Genomic DNA, 14,082 nt, shown 5'->3' with positions numbered 1-14,082 from the left:
CCAACACGTGTTTGCCTGTCTGTCATGGCAGTTGGGCTCACTCACCACTGAAGGGCTGACAATCCAGCACGTGAGAAGCTGCACAGGGGCTAAGGGATCGGCATGTGCCAGGAAGCTCAGGAGAGGCAGTACATAAGGTTGGAAAGGTAGCAGAGCACAATGACACACATGCTCAGTGCTGGCTTCTTCCCACAGGCCCGTGGTTCTCAACCAGGGGTGATCTGGCACAGCACTCCCATCTCCCAGGGAACATTTGTCAATGTCTGGAGCCATTTTTGGTTGTTACACCAAAGCGGGCAAGGAGTACCACTGACATCTGTAGGTAGAGGCCAAGGATGCTGCTAAACACCCTACAGGGCACAGGACATCCCCCTACATTAAAGAATTATCTGGGCCAAATGTAAACAGTACTGTGATTGAGAAATCCAGCTACAGTAAATGGGGCACAAGCAACAATTCTTAAGAGGAGAGAATGGCAATCATGTTTGTGTTTTGAAGAGAGAATTCTGATAACAATCTAGAAGATGAGAAAAACCAGAGATGAGAAAAGCAATTTCATCCTTTGTTTGTCAAGTACTTACTATGTGTCAGGCACCAGGGATACAAAGATGAGTAATAGCCCAGCCAGTCCAATCATGATGACTCTTATGGGATCTGGGGAAACTTGACCCCTGGCCTCAGGGCTCTGTCTCTGGATGCATTAGAATCCGTGGCCTTTGGTTACCAGTTCAGAGCCGACAAAAGTAAAGTAAGAAAGGATGCTGGACTAGATCAGTCACTGAAGAAATGGAGAAGAGGAACCTATCTGAGAAACATTTCAGAAGTTAAATAGACCATAACTGGGTGTCCAAGTGGATGGAGAAGTTGAGAGACGTGAAGGCCAACTCTGAGCAGGTGATGATGCTAATAAGCAGGACATGGGGAGAAGAACTGCCTTAGAGGGCTGTGATTTGCATTCTTTTGTTTGAGGCCTGTGAAAATCGGACATACCTAAAGGACTGATACAAGCAATTGACATAAGAAATGCTGATGTCCAATAAACAGTTTCAAAGATGTTTCACTTCACTAATAATCACAGAAATGGGTATTAAATCAAAATGCTCTTTTGTATCTTTCAGATTGGCAAAAAAACTTTAATTATTAATATCCACTGTTAGCCCTGATATGATTAAACAGGAATTCTTACTCTCTTAGGGTGGATGGGTAAATTTATAAAATCATACTAAATGGAAAATTAATTACTAATGCTTGGAAAAATACATATAAATATAATATATAATATTTACATATATGTATATATATTATGGGTATATATAATATTGTGTGTGTGTGTGTGTGTGTATGCTCTCTAATCCAGCAATTTCACTTCTAGGAATAAATTCTAAGGAAATAATCAAATAAGTATAAAAAATGTATATACGCCCCAAACATTTAACATAGTATTGTTTATACTACATTGGAAACAAATGTACATAAATAGGGGACTGGTTAAATAAATTCCAATACTTTTTGAATTAATGAAAAACTATACAGCTACTAAGAATAACATTTACTGAAAGGAAAGATAGCCATACTATAAATAATATTAACAAGTTAACAATATTAAAGTGACTAAAAATCAGGCTGTTAAACAACTTGTAGAGCAGGATCCCTTTTATGTTAAAATATAGATAGGAAGGTAGATAGACAGACAGGTAAGTATGTAGATAGATGATAGATTACCTAATAAAGTAAAATCCACACTGGTAGATAAAAAGGCAATAATGGTTGTCTGTGGGGGATGAGGTTGTATGCAGTCTTTCACTGCTTGGTAAATGCAAGTAAGGTTTTAACATTTTATAATATAATATGTATAACATAATATAACATTAAGTTATACATTTTATGGTCTGATGGTTTTACAAACATTTTTTCTTCGATACAACAGAAACAGTACAAGCCCTTTAAATTGTGCATAAGATCTCCTAGCCCCTCCAAAAAAAGATAATGGCCTATTTAATTCTCTGTGTTTAAATCGTTCAGTATAAAGTAAGGTTCAAAGGAAAGGTGGCCACACGTGCTGGGTGTCCCATGCTGGTCCTGGGTTGCACACACTGTCCTGCCATAGTTATTAAAACTGTCCACTTCCACTCTCAAAGTTTCCTGGTTGGGGGATAAACTATAAGATCACGCCACTCAAAGATGAAATCTACAAATGTAACACTGCTAAATTTTATCCTAATACACAGTTTGGCCAGTCTCCCAGAAGTTCTATTTGCATCCCCCAGGCCCCTCAGCCTTTGCTGTCTAATCATTTCATGTATTATTTATAGACAGAGACCAACCTAAAATATCCTGCCCTTCGATTCCCTCTAGCCAACAGCTGAAGGAATTTACCTTTGCCTTCACTGAAGACTAAATTGTATCATTAAGGCTTCCATCTAAACCTTGTTATTTTGACTTTTTGACTTGCTTTGCGCTCTCTGACATATAAAGTAGCAACAATTTCTACAATGAAAAAGTGTATTTGTCCACCAGAAATTCTTTCTGTCCCTCAGCTTCCTAATGGTTATGTATATGATAATCTGAAAAATTGCCTGGCACGGTTTAACGAGAGCATTTAAACAAACTTTCCCAACAAAGCTTATCAGGTAGTTACTTAACCTGTATGAATAGGTTAAATATTTTCCATAGTATTTATACAAAAATGATACCTGGTATCATGTGCAACCTAATAAAAAGGAAGTTATTCTTTCCTTAAATTACTCCCGTTTCTTTCATTTTTATCTTTCCCTTCTTTACAACCACTTGACTAACAGAAATGCACAGGGCAGATGTGGAAATGTCGCTTTATAAATACAAGATGCAGCCAGTATACTGTTGTTGTCCTTGTTTTAGGGAAAGAAGAGATAACTATTCCTCCAGGATGTATGCTTTGGCCATGAAACTGAGGTCTAAAATCAAGTCAAAGGACTATTTCAAGTTAAAAACAACAACAACCTGGAAATGAAACAATCTATATGTGCTGCATCCAGAGTGGTGATGCAGAGGCTAGTGTGATACACAGAAAGTATCCCATCACATTCTGGGTGCTTAACAAAGCGCTCCTTGTTTCTGTTATTTCCCAAAGGCTCCAAGCACACATACGCTACAAATTCTCTGCCAATGGAGAAACGCTCTGCTAACGGCTTCATTCATTCCCACAAGCTATATTTATTAATTTTTCAACCAAAGTGGCATATTGAACATGTATTCCTGGAAATTCCTGAAATCCATTCATTAGGCTTTCAGCTAGCTTCTCATGCACCTCCACATGCCGGGAGCCAACCCTAGCAAACCCAAGTCCCAGATGCTCCATGGTCAAATGCGTTCATATCCAGTGCCGGGCAAGGAAAAGGCCTTTAGGCCAAGACTGCATGATGGTGAGTGATCAGCTAGTCCTGCATGTTGCCTTTAACTCATAGTAAACCCAACCCCCTAACTATGACACCACCCAAATATTGCCTTCTGTTGCAGGTCCTATGCCTTCTGCCTTCTGCCTTCTGTTTGTTTCCCTAAACTCAGAATAGAAGCAGATTAGACCAGCAGATGGCTGACACGCTCTTGTGATCTGGGACAGCCCTTGTAAGTAGGCAGGTGGGAGAGAACAGCTTCAGACCAGCAGGTCACCCACTGGCAACCTCACTTTGATCATTCCGTGCAGCCCAAGAGACAGCATGTCACTCAGAGGGTAGACAGCAAAGACCCTGACAGCTACAGCTCAAGGACCATCGTGCCCCCAGCACAGTTTATGTTTCTCAGTAAACAGGGAAAGAAAGCCCCCTGGAAATGCATCTGAAATTGGGCAGTTTCTAACAGAACTAGAACTAAAATGTAAACCTTTTTTAAATTACATTTTCCCATTGTAAAAAGTTCTAATTCGGAAAGACTATGGTTCTAGTGCTTCAATTTACCTATAAAACCAGAAACACTGCTAAATACAGCTAATGACAAGTGACCTCACAAAGCTGTCACAGCTGATGTCTGGAACAGCAATAGGATATAGGGGATAGTCCCCCAAAAATGTTTAGAGACAAATGAATTATTCCATGAACAAAAAGAGGGACCAATCTAAACATCAGTGTATGAGACAAATACTACATGGTATCACTTACGTATGCAATCTAAAAAATACAACAAACTAGTGAATATAACAAAAACCCAGAGTCACAGATGCAAAGAACAAACTAGTGGTTACCGATGGGGAGAGGAAAGGTGGAAGGACAATACAGGGGTAGGGGACTAAGAGGTACAAACTATTAGATATAAAATAAGCTACAAGGACATATGGTACACCATGGGAATAGAGGCCAATATTTTAAAATAACTATAAATGGCGTATAACCTTTAAAAACTGTTAATAACTATAGTGTACACCTATAACTTATATAATACTGTACAGCAACTATGCTTCAATAAAAAAATAATAATTTAAAAAACCAAAATATAAACATGCTCTATGAATGCCTCCATGAGAAAAACACTAGGTTGGGAGTTAGGAGGCCTAGGTTTCAAGTCCTGCTCTGGGGGTCATCCAACATATGACCTCAAACAACTTAATCCCTCTGGGTTTCTATTTCCACATCTATGAAACAGACATTAGATTTGATGATCTCTGAAATCCCCTTTCTGCTTGAAATGCATATTGTCCTGTAAGGGACTGGATTTTCAATTTAAACCCCTGCAGCCCTGCAGAGAGTTCTGAAGCTACAAAGCCCCTGGATACCTTTTCCCTGTCTTCTAAGCAGCCCACAGGCTGTGTCTCAGATTCCCACACTGGGTGCCCAGGGGCTCAGCTGTCCTGGGGAACGCCTGAAATTTAGGCAGGGGCTGCTCTGGGACTGAGGGAGCAAAGGGTGCAAATACTAAGATGAAATGCTGTGATTTTCACTGAAAAGTACCATATCCAAGCAAAGCTAGTGTTCACACTTTCTCCTTAGCTTGGAGGTCTTTCCTGAAAAACAAAAATCACCAGCAAAACCACAGTCCCTAATCAGCAGGCCCCAAACCCAATCTTTCAGCAGGATGAGAAAGGTTCAGGAGAAGCCAGAGCTGTACTTCCCGGCCCACAGCCCACCGTGATCCAGCCCAGCGTCAGCTCCAGAGCTTGGGAGGGGAGAGGCAGGCCACTTGCAGCTTCCTCCTGCCCTACCCAGCTTCACATGGATGGAGAAAGAGAACCCGCTTCTGGATTCTCAGCCTGCACAAACCACAGCTCCTCTGATTCTACCCCTTAAATCCAGTCTCCATCAGGAAGCGACCAAGAAAATGTGTTCTGTCCCGAAGCTGATTCTGGAACAGGGGAGATAGGTGACCTCCAAAGAATGCAGAACAGGGGATTGTCTTCAGCTACAACAGAGGGCACTTGTGCTAAATGTAACAGCTCTGCTTCATGAGTTTAATAATAATAAAGAAAAGCCCAGAGATCAGAGCCACTGACTAAAGCAGCTGTGCAAAAGGAGAAGACATCCTCCGTGGAAACATTGCTCAGTGATCTATCAGTGAGGGTACTTATGCTCAAAACTAAGTTACATAAACAAGGACCGGAGTCAATACAATGAGGCCTGCACCCCTACCAAGCACCGCTGAAGGGGAGCCGCTTGTAGCTCCAAAGTCAACGGCAAAGTTTTATCAAGTAAAATAGCAAAAAAGGGGAAAGCGAAAACGTAACCTGTTGTCACAGATATTTGAAGTATTTGAAAACAAGTCCTACCAGAATGAGCAACTCACCATTCCAAACGTAATTCAAGAAATTGCAAGAAAGTATTTGAGAAGGAAACACAAGTAAAAAGGGCAAGAGTTCTACCCTGGGAACAGCGAGAAAATCTGGAAACAACGTGTTCGTGTCCTGGGGGGAGAAAGCTAACCCTGAAGAGATGAAAGAGGCACTTACAGAGAAAGGAGGACTAGCAGATAAGGGGAGGCGAGATGGGGCCTGGAATAAAAGGGACCCACGTCAGTGAGGAGCTTCAGAAATCTAAGTGACAAAAAACATGCAAAGACCACGTACACAAATTGCTGGGAGGCAGCCCGGTTCCCACAAGGAGGGCCATTGTCATCGGCACCGAGCGAAAGGATAAGACGTGATTCCACCCTGCCCGGGGTCCCTCTGCCCTAGTCCTATCTTTTACACCTGAAACAGGAAACTCTTCTTGGAAGTAAACAGAAGAAGCGGGGTGAAAAGTGCCAGGCTTGAGCTGCATGGCACTGAGGGCAATTAGAATAAAGTGGAGGCGGCACATACAGTGAGATATTCTGGGGAAATGCTTATTTTCAAGAGAAAAATAAGACTCTGGTCTCAAAGAAGAGGAGACTTAGGCATAGCCCAGTGTGAAGCCTGAGGAGGGGCAGGAGGGATGGGAGCTGCCCTCCTATGGCTGCCACCAGCTGGAGGGAGAACCTGGCATGTGGGGTCCACAGGAAAGGGATGGGCTCTGTCTCCCAGGGTGAAGCTGTGCCCCAGGGTGAAGCTGTGTCTGGACACAGGAGGACTTAAGCTAAGGTATCCTTCCTCTGCTTGTCACTCACACCCTAGGTGGACAAGAAGATGTCTCCTGGAGTTGGGAAGGAGGAAGAGAGAAAGGTAGCACTATGACATGCCCGTTCACTCCTGCATGTGTGATCCAGCCCAGCTATGAAGAAGTCACTGGCATCACTGCCACCACCCTGGTCCTGGCCCTCATTATTTCTCCCTGGACCATCATGATTAGAGTCTTCTTCTACACATCCCTTCTGACCTAACTCTCCCTACACCTCAGCCCCACCAAATCTCTGCCACACTGCTTGCCACCAGAGTACGCTATCCAATGCACAAATCTGATAATGTCCTTTCCTGCTTAAATGTCTACAATGCCTCCCATTCTCTACAGCGGTCAGCAAGCTGACCTGTGGACCAAATCCAGCCTGCAAGTGACAAATGGGTTTAATGTGTTTAAAGAGCTGTAATAATAATAATAATAATAATAATAATAATAATAATAATAATAATAATAATAATAATAATAATAATAATAATAATAATAATAATAATAATAATGCTGGAATACTACTCAGCCATAAAAAAGAAGGAAATAATGCCATCTGCAGCAACATAGATGGGCCCAGAGATTATCTATACTAAGTGAAGTAAGTCAAAGAAAAATATATGCTATCACTTATATGTGGAATCTAAAATATGACAAGTGAACTTATTTATAAAACAGAAACAGGCTCACAGACATAGAAAACAAACTTATGGTTACCAAAGGGGAAAGGGGGAAGGGAGAAATAAATTAGGAGTTCGGGATATGCAGATACAAACTACTATATATAAAATAGATAATCAGCAAGGTCCACTGCAGAGCAAGGGTACTATATTCAAAATCTTATAATAAACCATGATGGAAAAGAATATATATATCCGAATCACTATGCTGTACAATAGAAATTAACACAACACTGTAAATCAACTCTACTTCAATTAAAGAAAGAACCATAAAAAAATAAAAATAAAAAAGGAATATTTGACAGAGATGTATGTCCCTTGCCAGGTCTGAAATATTTACTATCTGGCCCTTTTCAGAAAGTTTGTCACCCCTCATAACTTTGGCAAAGAGCAAAGCAGCCAAGTATACAGAAGATCTTTCATGATCCTGCGCGGCTCCTCCTCAGCCCCCTCCGCCCCGCTATCCCGGCTCTGAGCCCCCCGGGGACGGAACCATACCGGGCCCTGGTTCTCACGGTGCTCTGTCCCCTAGTCCGTCCGGGAAGGCCAGCTCCTGGCGATGATCGCTGACTCAGGCTTCCTTGGGAACTGCACCTCCGGAAACAGGGCACTTCGGCCGCCCCTCGCAAGTCTTTCCTTTCTTTACACCCATTGGGTCATGAATTCACAGGAGTGGGTTTTCGCGGGGCTTCTGCGGGGCTTCCGCGGGGCTGGCTCCTTCCCCTCGGCTCTCACGCCGCCCGCCTCTGGCCCGGGGCAGGCTGCTGCCTCACCGGAGCCCTCTCCAGCTTCCCTCTTTCTCCGACCACTCCACCGACACGAGTCAGGAAGCGCTTCCGCTCCGCGTGGCGGGAACCGGACCCTTGTTCGTTCACAGCGATGCCGGCATTGCGCTGGGTAACGCCTCCGCCGCCGCTTTGTGGTGCCGTTCGCGGGGCCTGTCTTTTCGAACAGTACCTATGCCCTCGAAAGCTCCAACGCCCCTTTTCTTGTAACTCCGCTTGTATGGGGCCCCAGGAGCCACTCCACGTTTCCTAAAAGGCCTGGAGAACACACAGCGCGCACCGCTCCGCTTCCCCTCGGCGGCATAGGTCCCTTCTGGAAGCCACTGGAACAAGGCGGGGCGGGGACGGGGGCGGGGGCGGGGGCGGTGGGGGGCCCGCCCCAGGAAGAGGGCGTGGCCACGGCGCCCGCCACAATGAAGGGGGCGTGGCCACGGCTCCCGCTCCAAGGACCCCGGGGCAGGCTGTCCTCCGCGCCGCCTGAAGAAACGCAGCCCCACGGCGCTGACGGCGTTCCTCTAGAAAAGAAGTTTGAATCCAATGATTTTTAAACCCTCGTAGCTCTGAAGTGATACTCCATGAGAAACAGATTTTATATTTTGGGGTTGTTAACGGAGGTCCTGGGGATTGAACCCAGGACCTCGTGCATGCCAAGCATGCGCTCTGCCACTGAGCTCTACCCTCCCCTAGAAATCGGTTTTAAACTGCAATGTAAACTAGAAAAAAAAAAAAGAGTCTTGCCTGTGTCTCCTCAAAGAATTTTAGAAATAGTGCTAGCTCAGCTCTCAGGAAATAGTTTTCTTTGCTTTCTCTCTCTTGGTCCGTGTGTTCTCTGCCGAGCATTCTTAAAGAACTGGACCTATTGCTCCAATAGAGTCTGGTACATGGTACACACTTGATAGTTTTTAAATTTATGAATGAAGATAGGTGCTGAAAAGGCAACAATCTTCAGTTTTCTACTCTAAAAGGGTCTTGTTTTATATACTGAGCCCTCCCGCCAGATTTTGTAATCACACCCACTTTTAACAAACTTCTGGTCAGCTCACTAATCTTCCTTTCCCTTTCAGTTAGAAGCAGACATTGCCCAACTAATCTCTAGGTAAGTAGTAACATAATTAAACTGAAAACCTAATGCAGTCATATTGTGCTTCATATGGTAGCAATTAATTACTCTCAGGAATAACTCTGGGCTCTATTTTGTGTGATCTACTTAAAATAACGTTATTACGTGCTTTTAGGTTTGAAAGAGATGATGTGAATGATCTTTAGTTACATATCTATAACTGAGGACTTATTATTAATGCCTGCACTGAATAACTTGAAAGAAAGATGACTATTCCAAGAAAGTCTGGTTGCCAAAAAATAGTTTAGAAAGCCTGACTATCTAGTACTAAGTCATGGGGAGTGGGAACAAGTAAATTGATTTCACTGGAAAACATTCCACATGTAACACATGGTACATTTCAAATGACTGTCAAGGTCATATATATTTTTATTACATTTTGTTTTCCTACCCATTATTTGACAGGACCTAAAAAATTAGCCAACCATACATAATAAACTGTACTCGAAGCATGTGCGCTCTTCGCATAAGAATATATTTTAAGTTGTATATCTGCCAGTTGGTAAGAGCACATGCATTTTTTCGTTTAAAATGTGATTCCACAATTTGTTTCCATTTGATGGCTAATTTGGGAAGATCTGCATGTGTGTTGGCCATTTAAAAATATTTTTGGTACAAAGAATATTTTGGCAATTAATTTGTTTTTATTACTAACTTGTACTGCTAAGACTATTAACAGGGTTGCAACTGCCCATCTATCCTCATAGATAAATAGCTCTGAATTCTTTGTGCAGGGGCTGCTGAAGCTGGGCCACTGCCCCTTTGCCCACTCAGTGCCACCAAGAAACCTAGGGAAAGGATACAAAGGAAGTGTGCTCTCTGTATTCACATACATAATAAAGAGGTGGTACTGTATAGCAAGTGTTATTCTATCAATCAATCTGCTTCAGCTGTCCTTTTCTTTATATTATGACAAAATAGAGGCAGCCTACCTGACTGTGTAGGGCTAGTTAGTGTGCAGAAAGCTAGAGCTTCCATTCAGGAATAAGTTTTTAAAGCCTGATTAAAGCAGGGGATACCATCAATTATCACCCCTCCCACCACACTTCCAGATTTCCCAGGACACCAATCAAGAGGTGTATCATAGAGGTAAGAAAAGCTTCCATCATCACCTGTGTTTTTGGAAGGAGCAATAATAATAATGATGGAAGAAGCTGTGGTAGAAAAAAAGCCTTTTATACTTTACAAAGATTGTTCTTATACATTATCTTATTGAAGAGAAAATTATTCTCATTGTACAGATAAGTTATTGTGGCTTAGAGAAGTTAAGTAATATGTTCAAGATGACACATTTAGTAAATGGCAGACCTTTTGGCTATAAACCCTATGCTCTATAAACTAATCACTTTTAGATTAAAGAAGAAAAATAGACCTGTTAATGTATCATTTCAAGTTTCAAGTGATTATTTCTTTAAAGATAATTCTTAGAAAGAAGTCTGAATGCAGAGTACATTTTGATCCTTACAATTAATCCCAGTCATTTATACCCCACAGCTAATATTATACTCAACTGTGAAAAAAGAATTTCTGCTAAGATTAGGAGAAAGCCCAGGATGCTCACTATCCCAATTTATGTATTGGAAGTACTAGCCACAGTGATCAGACAAGAAAAAGAAATAAAAGGAATTCAAATTGGAAAGGAAAAAGTAAAACTGTCACTGTTTGCAGATGGCATGATAACTACACACAGAAAATCCTACAGATGCCACCAAAAAAACCATTAAAACTCATCAATTAGTTCAGTAAAGTTGTTGGATACAAAATTAATATATAGAAATCCGTTGCATTTCTATACCCTAACAACGAACTACCAGAAAGAGAAGTTAAGAAAACAATCTAATTTACAATCACATCATAAAGAATAAAATACCTGGGAATAAATGTAAATAAGGAGGTGAAAAATCTCTACTTGGAAAACTGTAAGGTACTGATGAAAGAAACTGAAGATGATGGAAACAGATGAAAAGATATACCATATTCATGGACTGGAAGAATTAATATTTTTAAATGACCATAATTTGAAAGACAACCAACAGATTTAATGTAATATCTGTCAAATTACCAAGGGCATTATTCAGAACAAATAATTCTAAAATTTATATGGAAACAAAAGACCCACAATAGCCAAAACACTCTTGACAAAGAAGAAAGCTGAGGGTATCATGCACCCTGATTTCAAACTACATCTCAAAGCTATAGTTATCAAAATAGTATGGTACTTTCCCAAAAACAGATGCAGAGATCAATCGAACAGAACAGAGAGCCCAGAAATAAGCTCACACTTACATCGGCAATAAATCTACAAGAAAGGAGGCAAGAATATACAATGAGGAAAGGATAGCCTCTTCAAAAATGGTGCTGGAAACATTGGGAAAACTGGACAGCTACACGCAAAAAAACCAAATTGGATTTTCTCACACCATTAAGAAATATAAATTAAAAATGGTTAAAAAACTTAAATGTAAGACCTGAAACCATACAACTTCTTGAAGTAAACATAGGTGGTGTGCTCTTTTACATTGATCTTAGTAATATTTTTGAGATATGTTTACTTAAGCAAGGGAAACAAAAGTAAAAATTAAAAAATGGGACTGCATGAAGGCTTCTGCACAGCAAAGGAAATGATCAGCCACAATTTCCAGTTCCAGTTTCTTTAAAGTGGATTCTTACATAGAACTCTGAATGCAGACAATATTTTGATTATTACCATTTATCCCAGTTACTTAATTTGGCAATTTTTTTCTCGTTGGCAGCACTTTTCTTTCAGCAATTTGAAAATGTTATCTCTCTACCTTTGGTATGCACCACTGTTGATGAGAAACCACCTGTTCATCTTATTGAGTATCCCTGATATATGATGAGTCGCTTCTCTCTAGTTGCATTCAAGGCTATTTCTTGACCATAGCATGCAGAAATCTGTGTTATGTCTATGTGGAGTACACTGAACTTCTTGGATGTGTAGACTAATATTTTTTATTAAATTTGAGAAGTGTTCAGCCATTAGTTTTTCAAATAATTCTTCTTTCCATAAAGGCCTGGAATAAGTAAGCACCCAAAGTCTTTGCTGAGGGGCTCTATGTGGCCGTTGAGGCATACCCACGACTCTGAATTAGCCTTCCTCTCCTGCCTGTGCAGAGATTTAAGATCTGCCACAGGTGAGAGCATAGGCCCTTCTTACATCATTTTTAGCACGCGCAGAGCCAGGGATGAATGCACAGACCTATGCATGTTCATAGACTACTATTTTCCCAGGAATCTGCTGGAGCTTTTCACACCGTGAGCGGACTTCTCATTCCCCAGCTTTTCCTTTTATACTTGTTGCTTAGCTTAAAAGTTTATTTCTTATACAATACTTCAAGCACCATTAAAAAAAATTATTTCTGGCACACACCCTTGAATTGGTAAAGGGATTTTCACACTGGAACATTCCTAGTTGATAAATTTGAAAGAGTAATTACTATGAAATCTTCATTTTTTTCATAGAAAGTTATTTTACCTCATTAACCAAGTAAAAATGTATACTACGTTTATCACAATGTCAAGGTGGTGATAAGAACAAATATATTCCCCCTTGGGGAATCCAATGGAAAAGCAAGAGGTAGATAAAAAGGTTTTAATTGATGACTGGTGGAGTATAGCTATGTGGATATTTAAAACAGAGAATGTGAGGTTTGAGCATAAAATAGTGGATTGATGCATGACAGAAAGATGTAATATATAGACATTATATCATTACATACATTAGGATAATTTATTACATATTATTATCGAAATAAGGATATATGTGTATCTATATATTATTATACACATTAAGATAAAATTACAGCAATATAAACATTAAAACCTAACAATCTAAAACACCAGCTTTGCCTTTATAAATAAAGAAGACTGTGTTCTACTTATGATTGTGACTGGACTTAACTGTCCTTTTAAGTATGAAGAACATTTATTACAATCATTTATTTGTCATTCTAACAGGAAAAAACAAATTCTTCATACAGAATATACAGAACAACTGGTTTTCAATGGTCAATTAAAAGTAAAATGTATTCTCATAATGGCATTTGTCAGTTTTTTTGTCTTCTTCAAAGTAAAAATCGATCATTTGGTAATAACATGAAATAAAGATATGTAGGTAATTTCAAATATTTTAGCTTATAATACTCTTTTAAATGTATTTGCTATTTAGTTGATTTTGAAAAAGGAAAAGAAAAGCTTCTATACATCTTCAACTAATTGAAATCATACCAAAAAAAAAAAAAAAAAGAAAAGAAACCTTAAAATATTGGAGCCAGTTGAGAAACTACAAATTTTCAAATACAGCAAATCATGATTTTATAATATCTTAATGTGATCTACTCTTGGGAAACATAGTTAACCAAACCTTATTTCTGTACAGGAAATATTGCATCATACAGTTGTAATACATTGTGGTGAAGGCTTCCATCTGCAGATTTTTCACCTGCAATGCCCCATTGTTACTGTGGCTTACGGCATTGCATCAAGAATGCCTTCCTATTCGGAAGACCATCTAAGTACAAACAAGACCCTAAGTTCAGTTTTTATTTATCCTTGGTATTAGAATATGGTAAGTTAATAGTCCTGATAAATACTTTTTTAGCCTTTAAAAGGAAATGTGTAACATTCTTTTATTAGGATCTATGTTTGGGTTGTTTTTTCAAAAAACTTAACATATGACACAGTTATCTTAACAATTTATCAAGCTGCCAAGTTTCAGGCAAATGCATGTGTGTAATATGATGTCTTTCAAGTTAATATTTACCATAAAGACAAATAATATATAAATATTAAGAATTTCGGAGTCAAAACATACTTACAGCAGGGTCAAGTGTTCTAATTTTTGGTTTCTTTTAAAGAGACTACAAACCTTAATTCAATACTGTGCTCTAGTCTCAGCTCTACCTATTCAAGTATTTTACTCATCTGTATGGAAT

The 14,082-nt window shown here is 40.0% G+C and overlaps 1 long non-coding RNA gene across 5 annotated transcripts in view; it reads right to left on the bottom strand.

Moving 5' to 3' along the window:
* The window catches only part of LOC141577127 (uncharacterized), a 257,231-nt gene extending 248,892 nt beyond the window's left edge, over positions 1 to 8,339 (bottom strand). For all 5 annotated transcript variants that reach the window (XR_012505747.1, XR_012505745.1, XR_012505748.1 and 2 more), the window contains exon 1: positions 7,721 to 8,339. This is a non-coding gene — a long non-coding RNA (uncharacterized LOC141577127). The remainder of the gene's footprint in view (positions 1 to 7,720) is intronic.
* Between the last annotated feature and the right edge of the window lie 5,743 nt (positions 8,340 to 14,082).

Source organism: Camelus bactrianus, chromosome 3, assembly GCF_048773025.1.
Source record: "Camelus bactrianus isolate YW-2024 breed Bactrian camel chromosome 3, ASM4877302v1, whole genome shotgun sequence".
In the NCBI taxonomy this organism is placed as follows: Eukaryota; Metazoa; Chordata; class Mammalia; order Artiodactyla; family Camelidae; genus Camelus; species Camelus bactrianus.
Note: the sequence above shows the minus strand (reverse complement) of the source record. Positions and strands in the feature narration are given on the sequence as shown.